Here is an 11,311-nt window from a genome sequence, read left to right as displayed (position 1 = left end):
CTTATTGTTTTGATGAATGGTTCGGTTCTTCTTAATTTTTAATTTAGCTTCTTTCTAGAATTATTATTTGGTTCTTTTTAATTTTGTTTCTTTCAAGTATTATTATTTGGTTCTTTTTAATTTTGTTTCGTTTTGATGAATGGATCTTCTTAATTTTTAATTTAGCTTCTTATTTCATTGTTTTGATGAACGGCTCTTAATTTTTAATTTAGCTTCTTAGTGAACTAATTTTCCAGTGTTTTGAATGGTTCTTTTTATTTTTTAATTTAGCTTCTTTCAAGAATTATTTTTTGTTTGAATGGAGTTATGGAGCTTATTCGACCTCCTGATACTTGTAGTGAGTCTTTTTGAATTCAAGATTCTGTGTTTTCTTGGGTTTGGCTTTTTTACTAAGTACTGTTGGTAAATTCAAGTGTATAATCTTGTTCTGTATGTGTTGTGGCAATATTGATTAATTATTTGTGGGTTTTGAAGTTTGTTTTTTATATATAGTGAATTGGGTTATTTTGACAGTGTGTTTTAATATAAGGTGAATTGTTATTGATTCTTTTTGGTTGGGGCTTGTGTGCTTTTATCATTAAGTGTTTCATCTTTTGGATATATTGAATTGTGTTATTTTGATAAACTGCCTTGTGATATAAGGTGAATTGTTATGCATTATTCGTGATTGATTCCTGTCTGCTTTGATAAATTCTTGATGGGGCTTTGGGTTTGTTTTTTGTGCATTATTTGTTCGATTTGTTTTTGATATATTGAGTTGTTATGTTGACACACTGCTATACATAAGGTGAATTGTTATTTATTTTTGTTCTTTATGGTGGCATGTGTGCTTGATCATTAATTATGCCAAGTACATTTGTTTAACCTGCATTTAATTGTCTAGTAAGATGGCTACTTATCAATTACTTGAGGCATTTAATTTAATCCTTGCATGTGGTATTTGTGAAATGTCTGATGTCTTGTTTGCAATTTTCTCTTCCATCTACCAAGAATGAGTATGAGAGTATCCATAGTTCATGCTTTATATTGTTTACTAGTAAATAATTGTGCTTAGTCATGATGAGGAGTGCACAACTCTTTAAGTATATTGAAATTATGGGGTCTTTTTCAATGCTATTATGAGTTCTCAAAATTACTAGAGCAGTCCTCCTATGAGACTTTTCTCAAGGATCTGGCATTCTTAATGGTCTGTAAAGTGTAAACTACACTTCATTTTATGATTGTGATAGTTACATAACCAATAATGCATTTGTTTCATTGATATATGCAGTATACACTGACAGGTAGGTTTGTTTTTATAGCTAAGCATCCTGTGTAGTATGTTTGAATAGGTAATTTTCTTGTATGAGAAGAATACACAGATTTTGTGTTTATGAAGACCGAACATTATGATGCCTTGTTCTTTCTGTCCCTAAGCTGCAGTAATGTGCATTCATATCACCATGTTTGAATATCTGTTGTGTTTAATCTGAATGGGCAAGCATGATTTTAGCGCACAGGTGCTGAAGATATGTCCTGTGGAACATTGTGAACTTTCTCCATATAAATAAGCAAAGTTGCTATGTGCTATGTGCTTAATAAAGATAAGTTCTCAAACACCTGAAGAATTGAAGAAACTCCTTTGGACTGGTGTTTCTCATATTTTATGTTTAAAAAATGATTTTAAGAAATCGAATAAACTTCTTTTGTGTCTGTGATGGCATACTCGATCCACTTTATTTTTGCCCATTGACCAATCTGCTATTGAGTGTTTAAATGGCACACTTGGTTTGAATTATCTTGTCCTGTATTATGTCCTGAATTATCTTGGAGCTTCAGAGCTTTACGTACAACTAAGCCAAATGAAATTCCATTGCAAGCACCGATTGAAAACTATTGGTTATTCTACTGGTTTGCTTTGTTTATATTTTAATATTTAAAATAATATTATAAATTATTATAAATATTATAAATAAAAATAAATAAATAATGATTATGAAAAGCTTGTTTATTAAAATTATCACTCCAATTAACTTCTCTGTGTTTTTTCGCGTTATGTATACTTTTAGAGATTCTATTTGGACTTCTCCAAATGGAAGAATGGGAGATGATGCGGTTGAACAATGAATAGGTGCGAGGGGTCTGCTGTGCATATTGTTCTTGTCTTGTTTTTTTTTTTTTTTTTTTTCTCATTTTTTTTGCTGTTATTTATTATTATTATTATTATAATATAATTATAATTATAATTATTATATTATTATTATTATTTGATTATTATTNTTTTTTTTTTTTTTTTTTTTTTTTTTTTTTTTTTTTTTTTTTTTCTCATTTTCTTTGCTGTTATTTATTATTATTATTATTATAATATAATTATAATTATAATTATTATATTATTATTATTATTTGATTATTATTTCATTATTTCATTTCTTTTGTTCTAATTTTCTTTACTTTTTATTTTATTATTATTTGTTCTTATTTTCTTTGCTTTCTTTTGTTTTTCTCATTTTCTTTGCTTATATTATTATTATTATTATTATATTATTATATATATATATATATATTATATTATTATATATTATATTATTATTATTTCATTCTTTGTTCTTCTAAGTTTCTTTGCTTATTATTATTATTATTATTATGTTATATATATTATATATATTGTATATAATATATAATATATAATATTATTATATTATATTATTTCATTTTTTTGTTCTAATTTTCTTTGCTTTATTGATATTGTTATTGTTTTAAATTTCCAAAGTCAGAAATAAAGGAATAGGGAATGGAAAGAAGAAAACTAGAGAAATGAAAAACTGAAAATCGAAAAACAGAAAAATGAAATAAACGACCCTATGATTTTTGGGCTTGGAAGTCTATTTACGGAGTATTTATTTGTGTTATTTTATGCATTTGGCATTGGTTAATCCATATAAAACGAGTGTTCTAACTAGTAACAACGTAAATGTAATGTTGACTTTGGAAATTTAAAACAAACATTTGAATAGTGTCATTAATAATTTGCTTGAAACTCGAGTGCAGTGGGTACCCTCACAAAATTTAGTGTTGCTGTCCACAGATTGAATTATAAAAGCACATTATATAGGATAATTAAATAAAGTTTAAGTTGATTGTAAATAATATGTTTCTCGGAGCCATCCCTCCAGAAAAGTGTACATACTTTGGAGAACCTATGGGATTTGTTCAAACAACTTGTGATGAAATCTTAAAGGCTTAAAATTAATTTGATGAAACTAAAATACTTGGTATGAATTAAAAAAGGTCAAAGAGATTTGCCATATCCTTGTTTTGTACTTAAAATTTGTTCAATTTAATCTATATTTGATTTAAATTTTTTTCAGATAATTTGATTTATTATTTAATTTAATGGTAAAAAATTAAAAGTTAGAGTTCACCTTAGGGGTGTATTTAATTAAGGAAGTTGCTTCAAAGCTCAAGGATTCAATCCGATCTAGATAAAAGAGGTGGTTTGATTTTAGTGTATCTGTAAAATAAAGTTCAAGAAGAGGTGTATTGTTTTCCTTTTCTTGTGTGTTCTGTATTTGTGTGTGTTTTTCTGTGTGTCTCTCTCGTTTGTGTGACGAGTTTGTTTTCTTCTCATTTTTTTGGTGAGTTTTTTTTATAAGTGTGAATTATAAAAGTTGGTTATGACATATGTGAACCTCATCCTAGGTGACAAAAATGACAATGAAAAAGAAGAGTTCAACTTGATTGATATATTGTCAATGAATGAAAGGTTGAAAATAGATACTCTAGTGGTATGCAAGACTTTTTAACCAAAGTTAGGGTGTGTTTGGTTCGCACATGGGAATCAGAATCGGAATGGGTATCAAATAATTGGTAATGGTAGTAATGGGTTTTGGTGAAATTATTTGACATGTTTGGTAGTTGGGTGGAATTGAAATGATTATTAATAGTTGAGGAAGAAAGGAGGAATGGAGATGAAACCCTTATATAATAAGGGTATGTGTTTTATCATTAATGGGGTATTCCAAACCCATAGTAACATTCACAAAACCTATCAACCAAACACAAGCAATCACTTTCATACCCATTCCTTATGCCTAAACCCACCAACCAAACACCCTTAGTTTTGACTACGTTTGGTCAATCCTTCAATGATATTCTAGAGAAGTTGTTTCTATGTCTGACTGTAAAGAATGATATGTCTTTCCGTTGACCGTATTTGTAATTGTTTCAGCTTATGATTAAATGAATGAGCTTTATTATTATTATTTTTTAAAAAAAGTTTGGAGGTTTTCAATTTAAACTTTTAGTGTGTCTTTAAAAGTTAAGCGGTACTCAATCAAGATTTTTTAAAAGTCAGGTGGTATTCAATCATGTAATATTCAAAAGTTATGAAGTTGTGTAGACTATTTTATTTTAGAACTTTTGTAGAATTCTCAAATATAAATAGTTTACAACCTCAAGATTTCAAAAATAAAAATAAAAATTCTATCTACCAGGGCGTTTGGTTGGAGGGAATTACAATTCATTTCCATTTTAATCTTTATATGCAACAACTCTTCAAAATTTGCATTCTTTATATGCTAACAACTCTAACAATTTGTGAATTAATTTGTCAATTAGAAATAATAATAATAATAATAATAATAATAATAATAATAATAATAATAATAATAACAACAACAACAATGGGCATTTTTTATTTTATACTACTTATTCCCTCTCAATTCCCATTTATACCAAACATTGGAATTGAAATTCTCAGTAATTTTATTCCTGCAAATCAAAGAATTTAAACTCTCACTTTATTCTCGCATTATTCTTTTCACATACAATTGCAATTTACGGCCCGTAAAAGTTTTCTCTATCTATTTAAACCTTATTTTTTCTCCTTATTTAAATTTTATTCATTGTCCTATACTTTTTTCATACCTAAATTCTATCAATTTTTCTCTCTTAAACTTACAATATTCTTCTAAAAATTTGAAATAATAATATTATTTTTTACTTCGTCATTGCTGGTATATTTTGATTTTTTATTTTTTTTGTGAATTTTTTATCCTAACTTCTAAACTTTCTCTACGAACTTTTCTCCCCTAACTTCTAAATTTTTTCTCTAAGAACTTTATCTCCTTTAATACATGAACAAAGCAAATTTACTATGGCCTTGTTTGTTAAAATAGTTAACCTATTAGTTAATTTTGACTTATTTGATCGTTATTAGTTATCTGACTTTGTTAAAAAATCAATATAAATATTTGGTTAATTAACTTTTTGTATCTTGTTAAAATAGTTAACCTATTAGTTAATTTTGGCTTATTTGATCGTTATTAGCTATTTGACTTTGTTAAAAAATCAATATAAATGTTTGGTTAATTAACTTTTTGTATCTTTAAAATGTTAAAATTTAAAAAGTTGCTCAAAACAACTTTTTCAATTAGCTTTGAGAAAGAAATTATACCAAATAATTTTCTACAATCAACTAATGTTATCAACTAATCATACCCTCAAACCCAAACAGTTAACAACTAATAATCATTTTACCAAACATGGCTTATATGTTTCATAATATGCATATAAATACTTGTATATTTTTATTTTTATTCTTTTTATGTTTATATTCGTAATAATATATATATATATATAATTTTTTATTTTACGCAGAAGTAGTAATTATATTTTTAAGTATTTTATTTGAACAATTCTATTACTATAAATTTTAGTGTTCGATATTGTTTTTATGAAGTAGTTTTTTTTTATACTTGTTAATTCTATATAAGTCTCACCATACTATGGATAAAAATAATAATGTTGATGTAGGTGAAGAACTATATAATAAAAATAATTTTATGATATATTATAACATGTTTTGTAAGAAAATTACAAATGATAAGAATCGAAGTCATTGAAAATTTGAATTGTATGGATGTAATTCAATTTAGAATTTCAATAACTTTTGTAGATTTTTAAAATAAAACTAAAAGTTTATGAGTGTTTTTTATATAAACTTTTATAGAGTTTTACAAAGTTATAAAAAGTTTTGAACAGTTATATGAAAGTCAATAAAAGTTTATTAAAATATATCATTTTAAAAGTATTAAAAGTCTAAAAAAGTATCATTTTATTAATGTCTTGGATAATAGATGCAATTCATTGCCACCAAACTACTTAAAATAAGTAATATTCGTATTCAATTGATACTAAAATATAAAATAGAAAAATACATTCAGAGACGGTTTGTTGCCACTCACCTGTAGCTTACCAAGTGAAATGAATGATGCCAATTTGTATTGTAAAAAAATATCTAAGACAAATTTTTGTTTGCTTACATTAACAACTGAATTTTTTTGTCTTTTTCTATTTTATGTTTTAGTATTTCAGTAGAATAAGAATAATAGTTATTTCTTACACTTAAATACCAAGATTAATGAGTAGTTTGGTGGCAAAGAAGCGAAAGAATTGGTTTTATTATTCAAGAAGGTAAGGACCCAATTTTTAATTTTTACCATTAAATAATAATAATAATAATAATAATAATAATAATAATAATAATAAGGGAAAATGGCATCTTTAGTCCCTGAGTTATAGGGGTAGTGTAGACTCAGTCCCTAAGTTATGGCTGTATGCGAGTTTAGTCCCTCAGTTATTCACAAAGTGGCGAGTTTAGTCCCTGGACATTAAATTTGACGAAAAAATTTAAAAATATTCAAAATTTGAGGGGTAAAATAGGAAATTCACATTTTATTATTCTTCTTATATCAAAACCACTTTTACAACATTATTTTTCACTTCTTAGCCTAATTATTTTCAAGATTTTTCATTTTTAAAAGCATTTTAATAACTTTCAAATGACTTGTTAGGAACCTGACTCTCGTATAACACACTTAAAACTTAGCACAAATAAAGAAATGCATGATCATTGTATTTAGGTGTATGAAACACACTATCCTAACAAGTTTTTATTTTTTTTACTAAGCAACAAATGTAATACAATTAAAACTTTTGAGATTTTTTTACACACTATCCTATCTCAAAAGTTTAATTTTATTACATTTGTTGCTTAGTAAAAAAATAAAAACTTGTTAGGACAGTGTGTTTCATACACCTAAATACAATGATCATGCATTTATTTATTTGTGCTAAGCTTTAAGTGTGTTATACGAGAGTCAGGTTCCTAACAAGTCATTTGAAAGTTATTAAAATGCTTTTAAAAATGAAAAATCTTGAAAATAATTAGGCTAAGAAGTGAAAAAATAATGTTGTAAAAGTGGTTTTGATATAAGAAGAATAATAAAATGTGAATTTTCTATTTTACCCCTCAAATTTTGAATATTTTTTAATTTTTTCGTCTAATTTAATGTTCAGGGACTAAACTCGCCACTTTGTGAATAACTGAGGGACTAAACTCGCATACAGCCATAACTTAGGGACTGAGTCTACACTACCCTTATAACTTAGGGACTAAAGATGCCATTTTCCCTAATAATAATAATAATAATAATAATAATAATAGTAGGGATTAAATTTGAACAAATTTTAGGTATATATAATAGCATGCTACCTGACATTGATTCTCATCCATTTTAGTTATGAACAAAGATTAGACAATCCCCATAGCAATTTTTCCCATTTATAGGCATACATGTCAATGTCGAATATTCTTGTCATCCTTATTTTATACTTCTTATTATGCGTATTGTTATACTATGATGACACCCTTTGAGGATATATATAGTGATGTGCTCTGCTGTCTCCACCCTGCCACCTTGTAATCCTTCCACATTCTTTGGGAGCTTCCTTTCCACTCATGCTAAGTCAAACTCTATTCTTAATCCCAAAACTAAATCATATGTTCCGCCCTAATAAAAAAATTAAGTCAATATTGTTTTGATAAGTCAATCAACGTGTGTATTAAACACTGTCTACAAAATGAAGTGATATGTTTTATCTCAATTTAAAGTCTAAACTAATAATGGACTTCAAGATGAGACTACAAATGAGAAAATTGACAACTCATATTAGACATCAATATAGAAAGATTAAAACTCTAAAACAAAAGAAAAAATGTAATGGTAATTTAGTAATTATTATAAATTTTAATGTTTCAAACAATCATAAAATTATGGGTCATTACACAAATCTAACCTTGCACCCTAAAGCAATAGTTTGTCATGAGAAAGTGCTTTTATGCACACACAAAATGAGTGTGTGATGGTGCATATATATTGATAGGCTTTGTAAAAGCCTTTGGTGTTTTGGGTGGTGGAATGTTCCAAGTACCCCCAATAATATTAGAAAGTGCACCCAATAAAACGATGCGTTTTTACATATAACTAGGTGCATTTTGTAGTTTCGCGTGTTACATTATTTTCAAAGTTGAATATTTGAGTACGTTTTTACCACACATTTTACAATGTTGCAAGGTACATGTATGTTCACACTTGGTGCCGATTTAACACGCATGCCCCTACATATATGCATGTGCCCTCAAAAGGGAATAACAGTCTCATCATTAACATTCTAAACATTAAAATCATATAAATTTTAGAGCTATCAAGAGAAGCACCTAGTAAGTTACTCGAACTAACTCAACACCACATCTAATCATGAATCATCTTAGGAACAACTATCCGCCGCTGAAGTGAAAACTTTAACCACGGACCAATTCCCAAGATAATTTGTTTGTTTGTATGTGAAATGAAGCAACTAGAAAATTTACACAAACCCGTAACAAAAATACCCCCAAAATCTCAACAAATTAAATTAAACAACATCAGATCTATCTGAATCCTATCCTCAACACATATTTAAATCTATTACTGCAATTCATGGGTTCATGGTGGTTAATATTATTTGAACCTAATGAAGGACCAAATTGAAGGACCACTTGTTTTCTGTGTTTGGGCGTGGGGTGTTACATAGTCGGCAGCTGGTGGCACCACTGTCCCTGTCTCTCAAAATGGAAATGCTGAAAGGAAAAAAAGATAGAAATTTTAGGTGGTAAGTTTGCCTGGGAATACGCAGAGGGGGAGGACCAATTACAACCCCTTTCAGCACATGCTACATAAAGCCTTTCATATTGCTACAACTGCTACTGCTTGTCACTCCACTCCCTAACATCCCATGTGACCCCATCCCACCCATTTCATCATACCCCACTGCTGTCCACATTCTCATCATCTCATCTCAATCTTTTCTCTTTCTCCGACCAATCACCGGTGGGTCACTATTTCATATGTATATATATATGGAGTACTATATTCACCCCTTTCAATTCGTTGGCCGCGACTCTCTACATATATAAGAGGTTGGTTTTAGACCCATTTGTGAACTTTACGAATTGGCTCGCGGGACTGAGGTGCATTTTCGCGGACTTATTTTTATATAACCCTAATCTACCCCAATGCGGGGCGGGGGCGGGCCAACCCGCGGACTTCGTCCCATTTTGACAGTACTATTTATAAGACCATAAATGAAAATCAACAGTTGAATTCTGAACTAGCCGGAGTTCAATGTATAGAATATAGGGATTCCTAGTTGTAGGATAATAAACAGTAGCCCGCACGGGCTTAGCTCATTGATTTATTAGGCAGTATTTAGGAGAAGAGATCAATGCTCAAACTTCGACAGTGTCAGTGTGAGAATTATGCCCAAAGTATGCATATTTCTTGTAGGCACCGGTGTCTGAGCTAGTGAGTTACCCTAATTTATACCTTCTCAAATAATTTGTTGGGTTGGAGTGTGGGGACCTTTTGAGTTGAAGATACAACCTTTTGGAAGAAGAAGGATAATAAACCGTTGAGAAAATGACACTTCTAGTCATCTAATTTATTAATGAACAAAATATGTATTCTAAAAAAATGAGCAAAATATAAATTTAATCTTTCAATTATTTATAAATTTAGTCTTTCATTTAATTACTATCAAAATGGTTGATTTAGTCACTAAAGAACCCAATAGTCACTTTATTAGGTGATACATTAGAAGGGAAAAACCGAAAATAATATTGTAAGGACCAAATTCACCAATTTAACAATAAGTGAACAATTAAACCTACACTTCAAATACTTGAATCAATAAATCTACACTTTGAGCATAGTTAAGAGATGCCATTTCAAAAATATAAAAGATGCTAAGTTTTAAGGCTATGTCATAATATGGTGGCTAATGTCTTGTATAAGTGATTTTATTATTGCCGCTGGGTAGAGACTGACTGACGATACAATAATCCTTAATTCCAAACACACAACTTTAGCAATTACTGTACCATCTTTTAAATAATTATATTTCCCAATGGTAATCAACAAAAAAATGGTGGGACTTTAATTTCAGTGCTTTTTCATTATCAGGCTCAGATCACAGAGATAACCTGTCAGGTGTTCATGATATAACTAAAAGTGAGAGATGAAAATCTTGGTGATATATATAACTACTACTTTCATCTTTGAAGAAAGATGGAGTAAAACACTCATCATCTGCGCATTACATTGCTGGGAATTTAGAGATAATAAGCTAAGGAAAAAAAAAAATAGGAAGAAGAAGAAAAAGATGGCTTTTTTTAACCTTTTCCGGACATTTTTGCATCTGAGGCGGCGGAGTACTATACATCGTTTTGGCGATGCGGATTGGTGTCGGCGGTGTAAATGTCGATGAGTTTCTGCAAAATGGAGACTTGGGTTCGGAGGAGGACAATGTAGTCCGCCGTTTCTTGGAAGAGCTGCTCGGATTTCCGTTCTCCGTTGAGCGCAGGGATGAGCTGTTTCAGCGCCTCCAATTTTTCCGACACGGAGGAGTAGGCCGGAGCTCCGTCGCCGGCGCCACCCTTGCTGGGGGTTCTCCGGCGGCTGGATCTTCTTCTGGTCTTTCTCATTGGCAGGTCGCCGGAGCTCGGCGTCGTCGGCCTCGACCCCATCTTCGTGGTTTAATTTCTCCGATCGGCTCACAAATGGCGGAATGGAATGCGGCAGAGAAGAGAAGAGAGAGAGAGAAGACGAAGAAGAAGAAATGGGCGTTTGCGATTATATTTTTTTCTGAGATTTTGAGGTGCGTTATAAGGGGAGAAACCAAGAGACGCGTTTTGGAAGGATTAAGTAAATCTGTAATGGAGTCTTCCACGTCTGCCACTACTTTCTCATGGAATCACCATTATGCCATCATAACTCCTTTTCTCATTTTTCTTTTTCATACAATATACTGAGTTAATAGATTATTAGATTTTCTATCTTGTATTTCGTACTAGATTAATTCTAAGTCCTCATAATTTCTATCTAAAAGTAGTTAGAAGCGGTAATTTAAATTGCTAGTCGTCAAATCAGCATCCTAGTTAGCCTAGTTATAT

Source organism: Ipomoea triloba, chromosome 5 (genome assembly GCF_003576645.1).
Source record: "Ipomoea triloba cultivar NCNSP0323 chromosome 5, ASM357664v1".
Taxonomy (NCBI): Eukaryota; Viridiplantae; Streptophyta; class Magnoliopsida; order Solanales; family Convolvulaceae; genus Ipomoea; species Ipomoea triloba.
This window is presented reverse-complemented; position numbering follows the sequence as displayed.